Source organism: Pelophylax lessonae (genome assembly GCF_965119305.1).
Source record: "Pelophylax lessonae genome assembly, chromosome: 3".
Classification (NCBI taxonomy): Eukaryota; Metazoa; Chordata; class Amphibia; order Anura; family Ranidae; genus Pelophylax; species Pelophylax lessonae.
In genome coordinates this window covers 199,712,167-199,726,003 of record NC_138770.1, presented here as the reverse complement: position 1 = coordinate 199,726,003, position 13,837 = coordinate 199,712,167, and the positions used below count along the sequence as shown (strand labels likewise).

Here is a 13,837-nt window from a genome sequence, read left to right as displayed (position 1 = left end):
TCAGGTGTTTTTTAGCAAACTCCATGCGGGCTTTCATGTGTCTTACACTGAGGAGAGGCTTCCGTCGGGCCACTCTGCCATAAAGCCCCGACTGGTGGAGGGCTGCAGTGATGGTTGACTTTCTACAACTTTCTCCCATCTCCTGACTGCATCTCTGGAGCTCAGCCACAGTGATCTTTGGGGGGTTCTTTACCTCTCTCACCAAGGCTCTTCTCCCCCGATAGCTCAGTTTGGCCGGACGGCCAGCTCTAGGAAGGGTTCTGGTCGTCCCAAACGTCTTTCATTTGAGGATTATGGAGGCCACTGTGCTCTTAGGAACCTTAAGTGCAGCAGAAATCTTTTTGTAACCTTGGCCAGATCTGTGCCTTGCCACAATTCTGTCTCTGAGCTCTTCAGGCAGTTCCTTTGACCTCATGATTCTCATTTGCTCTGACATGCATTGTGATCTGGAAGGTCTTATATAGACAGGTGTGTGGCTTTCCTAATCAAGTCCAATCAGTATAATCAAACACAGCTGGACTCAAATGAAGGTGTAGAACCATCTCAGGGATGATCAGAAGAAATGGAAAGCACCTGAGTTAAATATATGAGTGTCACAGCAAAGGGTCTGAATACTTAGGACCATGTGATATTTCAGTTTTTCTTTTTTAATAAATCTGCAACAATGTCAACAATTCTGTGTTTTTCTGTCAGTATGGGGTGCTATGTGTACATTCATGAGGAAGAAGAATGAACCTAAATGATTTTAGCAATATAACAAAGAGTGAAAATTTAAGGGGGTCTGAATACTTTTCGTACCCACTGTAAATACATAAGGGGTCTATAGTGAACTTGGTGTAAAGTTATTTCTCTATCGCTCATTGACAGACGTAGTCTTCTTGATTCTCAAGAGCTGGGTTATGTTGTCTCCGCAGGAGTAGGACTAGGCAGAATGACAAAATGTTCTGGCTCCACCCTAGGGGGCAGTCCCTGAGGGTATATCCTCCCTCTCTCTGCTACAGGGAATCAGTTTTTTTCTGTCTAGTCAGGAGTAAGGACCTAAGTTCCTTGCTGGGATCTTTTGGTCCTGGCAAGACTTTTTTTCTTTAAGAAAAAGACATTTTTTAGGTAGTTTTCTCCAGTGTTTTTTTCCTGTGAGATCTTCAAGCAAAAATGCCGGACTGGGCGACACTTGTGGTCACCCCAGCCGGCCTACGAGCGCGTGCAGACCAGGCATTGCGCTTGGTCGGCCGCGACATATTCAAGTAAGTATGCGGGGCCGGGCGACGGGCTGGATGTGAGATCCAGTGGTCACCCCGGTTTCTGCCTAAAAGCGCGTGCAGACCAGTGCGCTGAGTCGGCCGCGACGGAGTCCCAGTAAAGGGACTGACTTTGCGAGTTAAAAGCTCGCTTGGACGCCAGGACCAGAGAGTCGAGGCGTCCACAAACCCCCACCTCGGTGGAGAGGGTATTATGAAGAGAGGGTGCCTGTCGGTTCGGTATGGTGAGTAACGTTCCCTTTTTTCCTCATTTATGAGGCAGTATATATTATGGGCCCCTCCATATATGGTCAGTATATATCTGACACTTACAAGTCCCCCTTGTAATACAGCATGTGTTTGTGGGAAGTGGACTCGGTTCAAGAGCTAACACTCTACCCAGCAGACTGTAACATTACAGCAAACATAGGAGGTATAATCCTACCTTATGTGCAGTGTATCTCTGTAGATCCATATGTCACCTCTCAGCAGAGTGCAGGTGGATGTGCTGGGAAGACGATATCGGCGGTCCGCCGCCATTTTGCCGTAGACCGTATGCATGTATGTCCTCAGGTCACGCCGGCCGCCATGTTTTTGGAGTCTTATGTCTCTTCTATGGGGGCGGCCATGTTTTGTGAGCCCAGCTTCCTCGTGGAGGGCTGGGAACGCCGGAAGGCGTACACAGGGGGCGGAGCCACGCCTTCTGCCCGGGAAAAAGCAAACAGCTCCTTCCAGTCTGTGTAAGACAGACGCTGGCTGCAGTTTGTTGGAAACTGCACTGCATCGGTTGGTGAGCCTTGGGGGTCCCTCTCTCTCTCTCTGGGATCGAGAAGCAGGTACTCTGAGGGGCGCTATTGCGCTAGGGGGAGACACACAAAAAAAAAAAAAAAAAAGAAAAAGTTTTTTGTTTATTGCTGGCAAAAGTGTCCTGTATTAACATGGACCCTGCCACTCATGTATCTCCTCCGGATCCCCTCGAGGGGTCTGCGGGATCCTCCAGCACCCCATTGACAGTTGAATCTTTGTCAGCCATTATGGAAACTTTTGTGTCCCGGGTGGAAGTGGCTTGTCAGGGACAGGGCGCAAGAAAGCGACCCCCGCCTAACCCCTTATTATCTGAGACCTCGGATTCAGACTCTGAGCCTATTTCTGCAGTTGCAGGTACTTCATCTGGTATTGGTGTCTCGGGTCCTGTCTCTTCAGACAGTGAGGAGGATGTTTCGGCATCCGCCATAGCCCGAGAGGAAGCGTTGGTAAACGCACTCATTGTATCTGTTCAAGAGACTTTAAGGTTACAGGGTATTCCATCAGAAATAGCTGAAACTGAGATCCCTTTTGGGACTAAAAAGCGCATCAAAGTGGCAAAGGTTTTTCCATTGCCCAAATGTTTTGGCAATCCAATCGATGAAGAATGGCGTCTGCCAAAACGCACTTTTAATATTTCCAAACGCATTGACAGGCGTTATCCGTTTGAGGAAACCCTTATTAAGAAATGGACAGAACCACCTGTGGTGGATTCACCAATCGCTAGATTGAATAAAGCCACGGTTATTCCTTTAGAAGACGCTCCGTCTTTTAAAGATCCAGTGGATCGCAAGATAGAAGCTATGTCTCGCACCATGTTTTCCTTGATTGGATCAGCTTTCAGGCCAATAATTGCTATTGGTTTGGTTTCGCAGGCTGTAACTGAATGGACCAAGTGGTTACGCCGGGACTTAGATGAAGTCCCTCAGGCGGTATCAGATTTGTTGGAACAAATGATACAGGGGTTACAGTTTGTATGTGATGCGGCGTTAGACGCCACTCCATTAATGGCGCGAGCATCAGTCTCAGCAGTGGTTCTCAGGCGTACACTGTGGCTAAAAGGTTGGATAGCCGACCAAGGTTCCAAAAAAGCATTGGCTAATATCCCCTTTTCAGGAGAACGTCTATTTGGAGCCAACTTAGATGAGATCATTAAGGATCTCACCGGTGGAAAAAGCACCTTTTTACCGCAAAATTTTAAAGGTAGAGGAACTCGTCAAAGACGAGGGCCTTCTTTTTCTGCTCACAAGAGGTTTTTTCGTCCAGCGGGTGAAAAAACTAAGTCCTCCAAGGTTCCTACAGGAGGCGTCAGGGGTCGTTGGTCGGGCAAGCAAAAGCCCGCCCCCTCCAGACCTGAAGATAAACCATCCAAAGCCTGAAGGTGCGCCCCCCACCCATAACTGGGGTGGGGGGACGTCTTCGCCGGTTCCCGGATCCATGGCTTTCCAGAATCCCGGACAAATGGGTTTGCGAAGTCATAAAGTCAGGGTACAAGATCGAGTTTCGATCTCTCCCACCGGCGCGATTCTTCCCTTCCAATATCCGACTATCTCCGGATCGTCTAGAAGATCTGCGGAGAGCAGTCACAGATCTACTACAACAAGGAGTGGTAGTCCACGTTCCTTGGACAGAACGGTTTCAAGGGTTTTATTCAAACCTGTTTACAATACCCAGGAAAGAGGGCAAAGTGCGTCCAATTCTGGACTTAAGAGCACTCAATTCTTTCGTCAACATAAGAAGATTCAGAATGGAGTCCATTCGCACGGTAGCAGCCTTCCTGCATCCAGGGGATGTCTTAGCGTCCATAGACATCAAGGACGCCTATCTTCACATTCCCATTTTCGCAGGACATCAGCGTTTTCTACGCTTTTCCGTAGAGGAGAACCACTATCAGTTTGTGGCGTTACCTTTCGGTCTCGCCACGGCTCCGCGGGTCTTCACAAAAGTGTTGGCCCCTATGTTGGCACTTCTGCGCCAAAGAGGTATATCGATTCTAGGTTACCTAGACGATCTTCTGCTTCATGCAGAGTCTCCTCAGACCTTGCTACAAAACATAGAAATTACTATGATTTCTTTACAGGAATTCGGGTGGCTGGTGAACCAGCAAAAGTCTTTTCTGGTTCCCACCCAGAGGCTCGAATATCTGGGTCTAATTCTAGACACAGTCAGGACAAGAGTGTTTCTTCCGGTAGGGAAACTTCGAAAGATTCAATCAGCAGTCCAGTTGTTACTGTCCAACAGCTGGTCTTCCCTTCGGACTTGCATGAGGGTTCTGGGGTTGATGGTGGCTTCATTCGAAGCAGTCCCATTTGCCCAGTCCCATACCCGAATTCTTCAGCAAGAGATTCTCCTCAGATGGAATCGGAATCCGGAATCCCTGGACAATCAGATACGATTGAGCAAACAGACCAGAGAGTCTCTGGTTTGGTGGCTTCGGTCTCCAATGCTCAGCCAGGGAAAGTCATTTCTGCCAATATATTGGATGATAGTGACCACGGATGCCAGTCTATCCGGATAGGGAGGAATTCTCGGTCAATTATCTGCCCAGGGACTTTGGTCCCCGGAAGAATCCAGATTACCGATAAATGTATTGGAACTGAGAGCGATCAGACTTTGTCTGATTCACTGGACCGAGCAGCTCCAGGGCAGCCCGGTTCGGATCCAGTCGGACAATGCCACGGCCGTGGCTTATGTCAATCACCAGGGGGGCACCAAGAGTGTCCGAGCGGCCAAAGAAGTGGCTTGCATTCTTCGCTGGGCGGAACGATTTGTTCCAGCAATCTCTGCGGTGTTCATTCCGGGGGTGGAGAATTGGCAGGCAGATTATCTCAGCCGTCAGACCCTGGATCAGGGGGAATGGTCCCTCCATCCAGACGTTTTCCACCAGTTGTGCCTACGGTGGGGCACACCGGATGTGGATCTGTTGGCATCACGATTCAACAGGAAAATTCAGAGATTCGTGGCTCGCTCCCGCGATCCTCTAGCAGAAACCGCAGACGCACTGATCGCCCCGTGGGGGCAATACCAGCTAATATATGCCTTCCCTCCTCTCGCGTTACTGCCAAGACTTCTTCGCAGGGTAGAGGAGGAAGGAATCCCAGTAATCCTGGTAGCTCCGGACTGGCCTCGTCGAGCTTGGTATGCCGACATGGTCAGACTGGTGGCGGACGTCCCGTGGAGACTTCCTCTCAGAGAGGATCTACTGTCTCAGGGACCGATCTTCCATCCTGCTTTACGATCGCTGGCTTTAACGGCCTGGCTATTGAGACCCAGGTGCTGAAGGACAAGGGATTGTCAGCTTCAGTTATTCCTACTCTAGTTGAAGCAAGGAAAGCGACTTCCAGAAAGATTTATCATCGCACATGGAAGTCCTACATTGCATGGTGTGAACCTTTGGGGTTCCGTCCTCGGTCTTATTCGATTAGTCGAATATTAGCTTTTCTGCAACAGGGGGTTGAGCAGAAACTGGCCTTGAGTACTATCAAGGGTCAGGTCTCAGCATTAGCCATCTTCTTTCAGAAGCCTTTGGCTACTCATTCCTTGGTGCGGAATTTCATCCAGGGGGTGCGACATCTGGCTCCGCCAGTGCACGCGCCGTTACCCCCCTGGGATCTTAATTTAGTGTTGTCGGTTCTTCAGAAACCTCCCTTTGAAGATATTAGGGAGATTCCTCTACCCACGTTGTCCCAGAAGGTGGCCTTCTTGGTGGCTATTACTTCTGCACGCAGGGTGTCAGAACTGGCCGCATTATCTTGTCGTTCACCATATCTGGTGGTTCATAGAGATAAGGTGGTTCTTCGTCCGAATCCATCCTTCCTACCAAAAGTAGTTTCAGAATTTCATCTGAATGAAGAAATTGTATTACCTTCCCTGTGTCCTAAGCCCAGTCATCCTCGGGAATTTGCTTTGCACTCCTTGGATGTGGTCCGGGCGATCAGGGTATACTTGAAAACGACAGACTCGTTTCGCAAGACGGATCCACTTTTTGTGATCCCAGATGGCCCCAAAAAGGGGTTGCCTGCATCTGCCGCGACCATTTCCAGATGGATCAGACAGACGGTAGTGCAGGCTTATTCTATTAAGGGTCGGGAGCCCCCGTTCCCTGTTAAGGCGCACTCCACTCGGGCACTTAGTGCGTCATGGGCCTTTCGCCATCAGGCGTCAGTGGTCCAGGTGTGCAAGGCGGCTACCTGGTCGTCGGTGCATACCTTCTCTAAACATTATAAAGTTGATGTAATGGCATCGTCTGATGCCTCATTTGGCCGCAAGGTTTTGCAGGCCGCAATTTGAGGAGACCAGTGGTCTACCTCGAGGGTTTTTTTTTCCGTTGGAAAATTTTTTCTTTTAGTCTCATTCTTTGTTTATAATGAGCCTTTAAAACTTCTAGTTTGGCACCGGTTGGGCCTACTAGATTGGATTTGATTTAGTCAATCCCACCCCTCATTTGTGGCACTGCTTCTGGATGTCCCAGCTCTTGAGAATCAAGAAGACTACGTCTGTCAATGAGCGATAGAGAAAAATGGATTTTTGTAAGAACTTACCGTAAAATCCTTTTCTCTTAAGCTCATTGACAGACGTAGTACCCGCCCCTCTATCATTGAGTTGGGTTGGGTTAATTTCTCTGTACTGCTTTAAACAGAACTGATTCCCTGTAGCAGAGAGAGGGAGGATATACCCTCAGGGACTGCCCCCTAGGGTGGAGCCAGAACATTTTGTCATTCTGCCTAGTCCTACTCCTGCGGAGACAACATAACCCAGCTCTTGAGAATCAAGAAGACTACGTCTGTCAATGAGCTTAAGAGAAAAGGATTTTACGGTAAGTTCTTACAAAAATCCATTTTTACTTTAAAGGTTATTACAGAGAACAAAAGGACACTCTCTTTACGTCTGGAAGAACAGAGAATTCATCTTCACATACGGAAGGGCTTTTTCATAGTAAGAGCTGTGAAAATGTGAAATGGACTCCCTCAAAAACTGGTACTGGCCAGCTTTAGTAGATTGTTAAAAAAAAAAAAAAAGCCAGATGCATTCCTAAATGCACAAAATAAATTTGGATATTAATATTTCGAGGTAATGGCAACAGGAGTAATTGATCTAGGGAATAACTGATTCCCTAATGGGGGATCAGGAAGGATTTTATTCCCCACACTGGGGTGAATTGTATCATTCTTTATTGGGTGTTTTTTTTTTTTTTTTAACTAAATTGACTACTGTATTTCTTCATGCTGACGAACCATGTAAAAGGTTCTAAGATTAATTAACAACGTGCTCCAGTCTGGGCAAAAAAAAAATATATATACTGTAGCTGCTGACTTTTAATATGTGGACACTTACCTGTTCAGAGACCCAGCGATTTTTGCACTCCGAGCCAATTCTTCAGTCATCTTTGGGTGCAGGCGCCAGCATCTTCACTAAGGGGAACCGTCAGTGAAGCCTTCAGGCTTCACAGCCGGTTTTCTACTGCGTTGCTGCATTTTCTGAATTGTCCCGCCGTCTTCTGGGACCTGTGTGTGTCCCAGAACGCAGCGGGGGAAGGAGGAGGGGCTAGAAATACTCTGAGATCACCGCAGCGTTCTGACTCGGAAGTGGGAGCATGCTCCTTTCAAAAACAGGTACACCCCACAAAGTGCCAAATGTGGCAGTGGGGGGTGTGAAAACAAGTGGAGCATCCCCTTTCTGGGTGGAGCTCCGCTTTTAAGACATGCAGTAGGGGATGTAGATGGCATCTGCACAAAAATGGAGCAATTTACCAATCTGGCTACTTTGTGGTTGTGGCAAATTATTACACCTCTTTTAGACGGACGTGCTTAACACTATTAATAAGGTATTCCAGGTAAATACTCAGGCTGATCTTAAACACTGTACTTTGGGTATCTTAAAAGATCTTTGAATCAAAGACATTCCCAAGCAAGCTATAGGCAGAGCTCTTATCCAGGCCTTCAAGTAAATCCTTAGTCACTGAACGGACACTGATCCACCCTCGCTCAGGGAGTGGTTTGCCCAATAAGGAGATATGCTGCGCTTGTAGAAATAATTTTTCCAGCGCAGGGGATGTCCGGGCAAATTCGACAGACTGTGGTTCCCCCTGGGTTGATACCCCAGGTCTTTCTCCTGTGGATTAAATCTTGGACCGTCCTCTAATCTAATGTACCATTAGTTGTCAATAGTACTGGTGTCATGTCTGAATATATGTGTCCAGTATGGCTTTGTATAGTGGAGTGATGATTTTGGTCTATTTAGTATAAGTAGTGGTATATGTGATGATAATTGGAACTATTGTCCTCTTTCTAAGCACAATTTGTTTTTTCTTTTTGATGTGAATACTCTGGTCTTGTCTTTTACAAATTGTCTTGTAATAATAAATATTAACAATATAAATTATGTAAAATAGTACCATGAACTAAATGATCCAGCATGCATACAGAAAACTAAAAACCAAAATTTAAAACTTATTTCTCTAGCGCTCATCGACAGACGTAGTCCTCGGTGATACACCACCTTCGGGTTATGTTACCTCCGCAGGAGCAGGACTAGACAGGAAATTAAAAAGCTCTGGCCACACCCTAGGGGCAGTCCCAGAGGGTATATCCTCTCTCTCTCTGCCTCAGCAAATCAGTTATTTTCTGTCTAGTTAGGAGTAAGGACCTAGATACCTTGCTGGGATCTTAGGTCCTGGCAAGAATTTTTTTCTAAAAGGATTTTTAGACAGCTTTTTTTCTCCAGTGTTCCTGTGAGATCTTCAAGCAAGAAAGCTGAACTGGGCGACGGGCTGGATGTTGAGATCCGGTGGTCACCCCAGTTCAGCCTACGAGCGCGTGCAGGCCATAGCTCCGCGCTGGGTCGGCCGCGACAAAGTCCCATTAAAAGGACTGAACCCGCGAGTTAAACGTCTCGCTGAAACGCCAAAGACCATGAGTCACGGCGTCCGTATCGGTCGACAGCCCTCCCGCCCCGGTGGAGAGGGGTACTGTCAGGAGTTGGTGCCCGCCTGGTTCCGGTATGGTGAGTAGTATGTTCCCCCTTTTTTCCCTGACGGGTTTTGTGGTGAACGCGGGCCCCTCTCTGTATGGTAAGAAAGAGTTCTTTCTATCCTATAACATGTCACAAATCCTCCTACTTTGAGTGTGATTTTATGTGTGCAAAAAGCCAGGAGGCTTGGTTTGGGAGCTAACAATCTATTGTATACATGTTTTAAAGATGTAATCTGTGGCATTCTGGGAATCTTATGGGTTAAGTATAAGCTACCTACCAGTCAGAAGCCATGGACATGTAGACTGCCTTCCAAATCAGATCTCCAGCTATTAGCAGGCCTCCCGAACGGCCATGCGGTCCGCCAGGGCCGGTACCGCCAACCACGCCATATCCCCATGCAGAGAGAGTGTTGTGTGCCTGCAGCACACCGCTAGTCAGCACAGGCCGCCGCCATTTTTTTTGCTGGATCGCACGAGCCGCCATTTTGGCGTAGCCTCGTGTCTCCAGCATGGGGGCGGCCATGTTTGAGGTGATTCTACACCTCGTGGAGCTTGGGGGAGGCGCCGGAAGGCGTGCAGAGGGGCGGAGCCGCCTCCTTTCTTCCTGGGCAGCCAGCCAAAAGACTTCCTGTTTGTCTAAGACAGCGCTGTAAGCTGTTGCAGTTTAACTCTGAACATCAAGTGGTGAGCCTGGGGGTCTATCTCTCTCTCTCTCGATCGATAGGGATCCCTAGCAGGTAACACTAAGGGGTTTTTTGTGGCGCTGAGGGTCAAAAAAAAAAAAAAAAAAGTTTTTTCTTTACTTTTGAATTATATCATCCAGGAAGTAACTGGAGTTATTATGGACCCTGCCACACATATTCCCCCACCTGTTTCCCTCGAGGGGGCCTCGGGACCCGCCGGTGCACAGAGTATAGAGTCATTTACAGCAATTTTGGAGTCTATGGTGGCTCGGGTGGAGGCGGCCTGTCAGGGACGGGGGTCAAGGAAGCGACCCCCGCCTACCCCTATACTATCTGACACCTCTGACTCTGATTCAGAGATGGTCACTGCAGTTGCAGGTTCCTCTGCAAGGGCTGTTATCCCAGGTAAAGCCCCCTCAGACAGTGAGGAGGACGCTTCTTCTCCTGCTATAATTCAGGAAGAAGCATTGGTGGACGCACTAGTTGTGGCAGTGCAAGAAACCTTAAAACTTGAGGCTTTACCGGCAGAGGCAACTGAAACAGAAAGGCCTTTTGGGACTAATAAGCCCATCAAGACGGCGAAGGCTTTTCCTGTACCTAAATGTTTTGGTAATCAGATTAAAGGAGAATGGGAGCATTCTAAACGTACCTTTACTATTTCCAAGCGTATTGCTAGACGCTATCCGTTTGAGGAATCCATCATTAAGAAATGGACGGTACCACCAGTCGTGGATCCGCCTATTTCCAGGCTGAATAAAGCCACGGTTATTCCAGTGGAGGACACTTCGTCCTTTAAGGATCCGGTGGATCGAAAGATAGAAGCGGAGTCCCGCACTATCTTTTCTCTGATAGGGTCAGCATTTAGACCAGTAATTGTTATTGGTCTAGTTTCCCAGACACTTACGGAATGGGCGAAAATGGTACGCCAAGATCTTAGGGGAAAAGATATTCCCCAGGAGACATCTGATTTGATAGAACAGATCATACAAGGGCTACGGTTTATCTGTGACGCAGCCTTGGACACTACTCCCTTGTTAGGGCATGCATCTAAGTTAGCAGTGATCCTCAGACGTGTGCTGTGGTTAAAATGCTGGTCAGCTGACCTAGGTTCCAAAAAGACTTTGACCAATCTCCCTTTTCAGGGGAATCGTCTATTTGGAGCCAACCTAGATGAAATCATTAAGGATGCCACCGGGGGCAAGAGTACTTTTTTGCCACAGGCTGCAAAAGTTAAGGGACCTCGCAACAAGCGAGGACCTTTCTTTACCGCCCATAAAGGGCGCCCGGCTGGTACTCCCGGGAAAGGCAAGACTCCTCCAGGAGGGTTCAAGAAGGGATGGTCGGACAAGCAGAGGACCAACCCAGCCAAACCCGAAGTAAAGGAGTACACAGCCTGAAGGTGCGCCCCCACCCGATTTCAGGGTGGGGGGACGTTTTCACCGGTATTCAGGACATTAGATCGAGCATCAACCACTACTACCGGTGCGATTCTTCCCTTCCAACATTTAAGTACAGGAAGCGGTAGTTACCGTTCCCTGTATAGATCTTTTCCTTTACCTTTTCCTAAGATTAGTCCCGATACCTCACAGGAATCGGATCTGATTGACCAGATAGGCCAAGTAGCCTCTAGTCGGGTGACTTCGGTCCCTGAGGTTCAACCAGAAAAGATCACCTTTCCTGATAACTATCAGGTATCTGATAAATGTGTGGGAACAGAAAACGACCAGACTTTCTCGGATGGTCGGGGCCAGATAGCTCTAGGGACGCCTGGTTCAGATCCAATCAGCGCCAGTGGTCCTAGAAATTCTAGGCTGGCCTCTTCAAGCCGGCCTGGCCGACTTGGACATGTTAGTCGCAGACGTTCCGTGGGAACTTCGTCTCAGGGAGTGTCTGTAGTCTCTAGGACCTATTTACCTTCGTGCTTTACAGTCGCTGGTTTTAATGGCCTGGCCATTGAGACCCAAGTACTGAAGGACAGAGGTTTGTCTACTTCAGTCATTCCTACCCTTATTAAAGCAAGGAAAGCGACTTCCAGCAAAGTCTATTATCACACATGGAAGACTTACATTGCGTGGTGCGAATCTTTAGGATTTCCTCCACGTACCTATTCGGTGTCTCGAATATTGGCCTTTTTGCAACAAGGGGTTGAGCAGAAGCTAGCCTTGAGCACCATCAAGGGTCAAGTTTCAGCATTAGCAATCTTCTTTCAGAAACCTTTAGCTACCAAATCCTTGGTGCGGAATTTCATCCAGGGGGTGCGGCACCTGGCTCCTCCAGTCCGCGCGCCCTTACCGCCCTGGGATCTTAATTTGGTTTTGTCGGTTCTACAGAAACCTCCCTTTGAAAACATCAGGGAGATTCCCTTGCTTACTTTATCCCAGAAGGTGGTCTTCTTGGTGGCTATTACTTCTGCTCGCAGGGTGTCAGAACTGGCTGCATTATCATGCCAGTCCCCATACCTAGTGATTCATAGGGATAAGGTAGTACTTCATCCTAAGCCATCTTTTCTTCCTAAGGTGGTTTCAGATTTTCATCTGAATGAAGATATTGTACTACCTTCCTTGTGTCCTCAGCCCAAGCATCATCGGGAACATGCGTTGCATTCCTTGGATGTGGTTCGGGCAATCAGGGTATACCTGAAAGCTACGGAATCATTCCGTAAGACGGATTCACTTTTTGTGATCACGGATGGCCCCAGAAAGGGTTTGCCTGCATCTGCCGCGACCATTGCCAAATGGATTAGACAAACGGTGGTACAGGCTTATTCTATTAAGGGTCAGAGTCCTCCGTTCCCTGTTAGGGCGCACTCCACTCGAGCGCTCAGTACTTCCTGGGCCTTTCGCCATCAGGCGTCAGTGGTCCAGGTATGTAAGGCGGCCACTTGGTCGTCGGTACATACCTTTACTAAATTCTATAAAATTGATGTGACGGCATCGGCGGATGCCTCATTTGGCCGCAAGGTTTTGCAGGCCGCAATTTGAGGAGACCGGTGGTCTACCTCGAGGGTTTTTTTTTTTTCTGTTTGAAAATTTTTTTGTTAAGTCTCATCATTAAGGATGAGCATTGTAAACCTCTAGTTGGCACCGGTTGGGCCTTCTAGATTGGGATTTGATTTCATTTTCCCACCCCTCATTTGTGATACTGCTCTGGGACGTCCCGAAGGTGGTGTATCACCGAGGACTACGTCTGTCGATGAGCGCTAGAGAAAAATGGATTTTTGTAAAATCTTACCGTAAAATCCTTTTCTCTTAGCTCATCGACAGACGTAGTCCCCGCCCCTCTGTTTTGGAGTTGGGTTGGGTTAAATTCTCTAAGCACTGCTTTTTCACATAACTGATTTGCTGAGGCAGAGAGAGAGAGGATATACCCTCTGGGACTGCCCCTAGGGTGTGGCCAGAGCTTTTTAACCACTTAAGCCCCGGAGGATTTGGCTGCTAAAGGACCAGGGGTTTTTTTGCGATTTTTTACTGCGTGACTTTAACGGACAATTGCGCGGTCGTGCGACGCTGTACCTAAACGAATTTGACGTCCTTTTTTTCCCACAAACAGAGCTTTCTTTTGGTGGTATTTGATCACCTGTGCGATTTTTTGATCACGCGCTATAAACAAAAAAAGAGCGTAAATTTTGCAAAAATAACAATATTTTTCACATTTTTTTATATGAAATTCCCCAAAAAAAAAAGTAAAAATCAAAATTTTTTAACATTTTTCGGCCAATTTGTTTTATGCTACCTATGTTTGGTAAAAAAAATCGCAAAAAGCGTATTTTGATTGGTTTGCGCAAAAGTTATCGCGTTTACTAACAAAGAGAAAGATTTTTGTCATTTTTGGTGTTTTTTTTTTAACGCGTAATGGCGGCGATCTGCGATTTTTTTTTTCGGTACTGCGACATTGCGGCGGACAGATCGGACCCTTGACTGACATTTTTGACACTTTTGGGGTTACCAGTGACATTACTGCAGTAATCAGTGATATACATATGCACTGTTACTGCAAAAATGACACTGGCAGGGAAGGGGTTAACTTTATTGGACAGGGAGGGGTTAAGTGTGTCCTAGGGGCGTGCTTTCTACTGTGTAGGGACATTCCTATTGGTGTAAAAGCAAAGATCAACCGTTCTACATAGTAGAACGGACAGATC

General features: G+C 47.6%; 1 protein-coding gene across 1 annotated transcript in view; it reads left to right on the top strand.

Moving 5' to 3' along the window:
- The window catches only part of DGKD (diacylglycerol kinase delta), a 213,803-nt gene that overhangs the window by 177,179 nt on the left and 22,787 nt on the right, over positions 1–13,837 (top strand). The gene's annotated exons all lie outside the window — the stretch shown is intronic.